The sequence below is a fragment of the Suricata suricatta genome, chromosome 3, assembly GCF_006229205.1.
Source record: "Suricata suricatta isolate VVHF042 chromosome 3, meerkat_22Aug2017_6uvM2_HiC, whole genome shotgun sequence".
In the NCBI taxonomy this organism is placed as follows: domain Eukaryota; kingdom Metazoa; phylum Chordata; class Mammalia; order Carnivora; family Herpestidae; genus Suricata; species Suricata suricatta.
The window spans coordinates 67,494,079-67,500,106 of NC_043702.1; the positions used below are offsets into that span (position 1 = coordinate 67,494,079).

At 37.4% G+C, this 6,028-nt stretch overlaps 1 protein-coding gene across 5 annotated transcripts in view; it reads right to left on the bottom strand.

The window, feature by feature from the left end:
- Positions 1–6,028, bottom strand: part of SLC4A10 (solute carrier family 4 member 10) — a 293,603-nt gene that overhangs the window by 160,909 nt on the left and 126,666 nt on the right. The gene's annotated exons all lie outside the window — the stretch shown is intronic.

The following is a 6,028-nucleotide window of genomic DNA, read 5'->3' on the forward strand; positions in this document are numbered from 1 at the left end:
GGTCCATCTTTGACTTTATGATTTCAGCTGATACAAATATATTATGGACTTTGAGACCTAAAATTGGATGCCAGATTGCTCTCTTGGACTGCAGGCCTATGTATCCATCCACCTATCAGACATTACTTGGATATCCTTTCCATAGGCACATCAAACTCAACATGTCCATGGAACTCATTCTTTTCTTTGTCTCCCAAGGATCAAGTGTCTATTATCTATCTTAGTAAGTGCACCATCTACCTAGTCATCTCAAAGTTCACCTAAGTCATCACCAGATCCTCCTTTACATCTCTAAAATCCATTCGCTCTTCAGAATCCCTAGTGCTACTGTCTTAGTTGGACTCTGATCATTTCTTAGCAGGACTATTAGAACATTTTCCTTTGATCTTCTTTCCTAGCTGCACTCTTATCCCATCTCTTATCAATCTTGAATGCTGATGGCTTTTTGTTTGTTTTCAAAAAAGCAAAGCTGACTACATTATTCTCCTGCTTTAAACTCATTGATTATTCTCTGTTGCCTGTAAGATAAAGCTTTTAGTACTCTATAAGGCCAAACAGTATCTTGCCTCTGCCGATTCCTCTGGCCAGGCTTCTAAAAACACTCTGCGTCACACACAATGAGCCAGTGCGAGCCCCTTCATCCTTTGATAGCCAGATGTTCTCACGTCTCTGTTTTTACTTAATACTGCTCTTATTCCCCCAACTGTAGGAAATGTCTTTGTCTTGTCTCTCCTGACCATCTGATAAATACTTCTCATCTTTCAAGTATACTGTAAGGATTATACCACCTATGAAATTTTCTATGCCCTCTTACTGTAAATGCAGTTGACCATTTTCTTCTTTAAGGACCCTCTAGTACTTAATCATTAACTCTTGATTGTAATTATTTACCTATAAGCAGTTTTCTTAGAGAAGGCCAATACATTAGTCAATTTGTATCTTTAGCACCTGACACAGTGCCTGGCATACAGTAGAGGCCTAACAAATGTTTACTGAGATAACAAATATTTTATTAAGTGGTATTGTGCTAGGTCTCAAGAATACAAATATAAACAAGATATTATTCTATTTTCAGAAGTCAACAGGTTTCACTCTCCCCAACATGTGTAAAAAGTATAACTCACAAGTATGATATATTGCCCTGGGTATCCCTGCCTTAAACAAATATATCAAAATCAACGATGAGCTGTGAGCCCCAAAATAGACATACATTAATCTGTGCATTCAATACAATCACAAATTTCTTCTCTTTATTTTAGTTAACATAGAGTATAATACTTGTTTCAGTAATAGAACTCAGTGATTCATAACTTACATACAACACCAAGTGCTCATCACAAGTGCCCTCCTTAACACCCATCACTTGACATTTCAATATTAACTAGAACAAATAATCTAGAATGTATAAGGAAAAACTGAAAGAAAAATAATCAACATTTTAATGAAGCTCAAGGAAAAATAATTTACCTTATCAAATATCAAAATATATCACAAAGTTGTATACTTAAAATAATTCCCAAATTTTGGGATCTTAAGTGTTGGTAATTTCAAATTACTTGGACCACTGCTATAATGTTATCCTCTAATATGTTGAATATTATTTATCAAGGAGAATGTGCAAAACAAGAAAGTGAATTCAGATGGAACCTGTATAAAACTAGCATTTAAGAATCAGAAAAAGAGGGCACCTGGGTGGCTCAGGCGGTTAAGTGTCCAATGCCTGGTGTTGTCTCAAGTCATGATCTCACAGTTTGTGAGTTCAAGCCCCCTGTCAGCATAGGGCCTCCTTGTAATTCTCTCTCTGCTCCTCCCCTGTTCCCTCTGTCTCTCTCAAAATAAATAAATAAACTTAAAAAAAAAAAAGAATCGGGGGCTCCTGGGTGGCTCAGTCGGTTAAGCATATGACTTTGGATCGGGTCATGATCTTGTGGTTTGAGTTCAAGCCCCACATCGGGCTGTGTGCTGACAGCTCAGAGCCTGGAGCCCGCTTCAGATTCTGTGCCTCCTCTCTCTGACCTTCCCCTGCTCACACTCTGTCTGTCTCTCAAAAATAAATAAATAAATAAATAAACATTTTTAAAAATAAGAAAAAGGAAAACCAAAATTTTAAACTAAAAAAAAAAATGAAGTCACAGGCTTTCAATTCAATATGGGAGATTAGGGGCGCCTGGTGGCTCAGTTGGTTAAGTGTCTGACTTTGGCTTAGGTAAAATCTAACGTTTCGTGAGTTTGAGCCCCACCCTGGGCTTGCTGCAGTCAGCCTAGCGCCCACTTTGGATCTTCTGTCCCACTCTCTCTCTGCCCCTCCCCACCTCATAAATAAATAAATATAGGAGATTAGACATCTGCTGTTTATCTCTATTATGTGTGTTAACTATCTTCTTAATGCCAAGTTAAAACAATTTTTTTTGTTTTAAAGTTTGTTAATTTATTTTGGGAGGGCAGGGTGGTGTAGAAAGAGGGAGAGAGGGAGAATCCTAAGCAGGCTCCACACCATCAGTGCAGAGTCTGATACAGGGTTCAAACCCATAAACCATGAGATCATGACCTCAGCCAATCAAGAGTTGGAGGCTCAACACACAGAGTCACCCTGATGCCTCTGGGAAACAATTTCATAAACAGCACAAACCATAAAAAATTATGTATAAGTTCTATTACATTTAAATCAGGAACTTGGCTTCATTACAAGAGTTGGGGGAACAAAAAGCACAAAAATATATTTCTAACACATATAAACTTGATAAAGGACTAATAAACAAGATCTTACAAATCCTAAGAAAAAGATGAAAACTAAATGGGAGCACAGATAAAAACTTTAAATAGGCACTATTTAATAGACAAGAAAATATAAATTGCTAATAAACATAGGAAAAGGTGCTCTACTCCACTAGCTCTCAGGGAAATGGAAATTCAAACAATAAGGAGATATCTCTATACTCCCACCATCTTGGCAAAAGTAGAAATGGTTGACAATTCTGTTTTGGTGTGGCACAGACCAGTTCCTCATCTACTACCAGTAGTATTATACAGCACTACTTTGAAACAATAGAGCATTTTTATTTAAATTGAAAATATGCATACTTCATAACCCAACAATTTCTCTAGACCCTAGAGAATTGTATGAAGATGTATAAATGTATAAGAAACATGTATAAGAATCTCTACAGCTGCACTGGTTATAAAGACAAAGTGCTGGAAACAACCCCAAAATATGTTAACTGAATGCATAATAAAGTGTGGGGTATTCACACAATGGGATATATATAATAATAGTGAACAAACCACAGATATGCACAACAAAGAGGAATCTCACAAACAGCACTGTGCAAAAAAAAAAAAAGTATGCATAATTTCCTTTATAAGGCTTTAAAAATAGAAAACCTAAAATATATTGTTCAGAGATGCATATACAAAAAAAGATTAATACAGAAATCAGAATAGTTGGTACCTCTGGCATAAAGGCAAAGAGATGCCGTGCCTGGGGAGAGGCACACGAGGAGCTTCTGGGGTGTTGGAGATGTTCTGTTTCTTGATACAAGTTTTGGCTTCAATAAGATTTCTGAAAACTTACACATAGATTCTCTGTTCCTTTCCATGTATATGTTTCATTTCAAAATTTAAAAAATCACAGGTGCCTGGGGGGCTCAGTCAGTCAAGCATCTGACTTCAGCTCAGGTCATGATCTCACGGTTCGTGGGCTCAGGCCCCACGTTGGGCTCTGTGCTGACAGTTTGGATTCTGTGTCTCCTTCTTTCTCTACCCCTCTCCTGCTCACACTCTCTCTCTTTCTCTCAAAAATAAACTAAAAATCTTTTAATTTTATTTTAAATATTAAAGAAACCAAGAGCAATTTCAGTAAATGAGGAAATGAGTAAAACTGAGAAAGTTTAGGCAACATATATTTCCTAGACTTGAAAATAAAGGCTTTACGGATAGTTGTAGTTGAAGTAATCCTTAAGATGGCAAAAGTTTCTAATAATTACTCTTTAAGATAACCATTCCCTGATGCATAAAGATAAAGGACACCATGGACTTAAGGGGCAAGTCCAGAGGGCCTGGCTGGGTATAGTGAATTTTGTCTTTGTGAAAAGTAGTTTGATGGGCATTTGCCAAAAGTAACATCCTAAAAAGTTGCCAAGTCAAGGCTAAAAAAAAAATCTTAAACCATATCCAAGCATAATCAGATAAGAGGATGCCAAGACACACAGCTAAACTGATGTCTTGAGAACATTAAATGCAAGGAAGACCAAGCTGAAGGAGTTTCCTGAGACAGAATTTTGCAAGGCTGGTTAAAAAATATCCAAACCCACTTGAGTAAATAACTATGATTGAATTGCTGGATCACATGGTAAGCTAATGTTTACCTATATAAGACAGTGCCAGACTGTCTTCCAAAGTCGCTGTACCATCCACATTCCAACCAGCAATGAATGAAAGTTCCTGTTGCTCCACATTCTTGCCAACATTTGATGTTGTCAGTATTTTGGATTTTAGCTATTCTAATGAGCATGTAATGATATCTTATTATTTTGATTTATAATTCCCTAGTGACATACGATATTGAGCATCTTTTCATATGATTATTTACTATCTGTATTTCTTCTTTGGTGAGGTGTTTTCTTATTTTTCCAGATTTTATCCCATTTTGTAATTGGACTTTTTTCTTATTGTTGAATTTTAAGAGTTCTTTGTATATTTTGGATATAAGTCCTCTTTTAAAGAATTATTTATTTCGAGAGAAACAGAGATAGTGTGCGCAGGGTATAGGCAGAGAGTGTGAAGGAAGAGAGAGAGAAAATCCCAAGCAGACTCCATACTGCCAGTGCAGAGCCCGATGCAGGGCTCAAACGCACAAAACTGCGAGATTATGACCTGAGCTAAAACCAAGAGTCAGATGCTTAATGAACTGAGCCACCCAGGTGCCCCTAGATACAAGTCCTTTATCAGATGTGTTTTGCAAGAATTTTCTCTTTAGCTTGTCTTTTCATTCTTCTAACAGTGTCTTTCATAGAACATGTTTCAATTTTAAAGAACTCCAATTTATAAATTTTTCTCTAATAGATTGTGTTTTGGTGTTGTACCTAAAAAGTCATCACCAGGGGCACCTGGGTCGCATTGTTGGTTGAGCATCTGATTTCGGCTCAGGTCATGATCTCACAGTTTGTGAATTTTAGCCCTACATCGGGATTGCTGTGATGGGCCTGTCAGTGCAGAGCCTCTTCATATCCTCTGTCCCGTTCTCTCTCTGCCCCTCTCCCCACTCAAAAACTAAGTAAAAAACATTTTTAAAAATAAAAAAATAAAAAATAAAATAAAAAGCCATCACTAAACTCAAGGTCACCTAGATTTTTCTCCTAGGTTATCTTCTGTACACTGTACAAGTTCCTGTTTTACATTTAGGTCTATGATCCATTTTGAGTTACTTTTTGTGATAGGTGTAAGGTCTATGTCTAGACGATAATCTACATACTGAATTCACTCATTAGGTATTTGCCCCAATAAGCTGAAAGCTACTGTCCACATAAAAAACCTGCACACAAATGTTTATAGCAGCTTTGTTCATAATTGTTAAAAAATGGGAAACAACTGAGGTGTCCTTTAAATGAATAAACAAACTGGGAAACAACCATTAAATGGAGAATTATTTAACAATAAGGAAAAAAATGAGCTATCAACCATAAAAATACAGCTTTTTCTTTAAGGTGTCTTGAATGAAGAAACTCTAAATTCATATTTGTCGAAGCCGCTCAAACTGCCCGCAGTTTGAAGAACTGACGACACCGGGATCGTTGCAGAGACTTTTATTGGTTCTTTTCTTCCTTCTTCTTTCCCTTGCGCAAAGCACCCTCCCTTATATATGTACCGTACAGGCTACGCGGCCGCTCATGATTGGCTGACAGCAACAGGGCTAACCAATTTCATGGCTTTGCATTGGTCGTACACTTATCGCGGTATCTGGCTGGGAGGTGGGTACACCAGAGGCAGGCGGGCCATACTTTGTCATGTGCTTGGGCGGATTGCCAAGGCG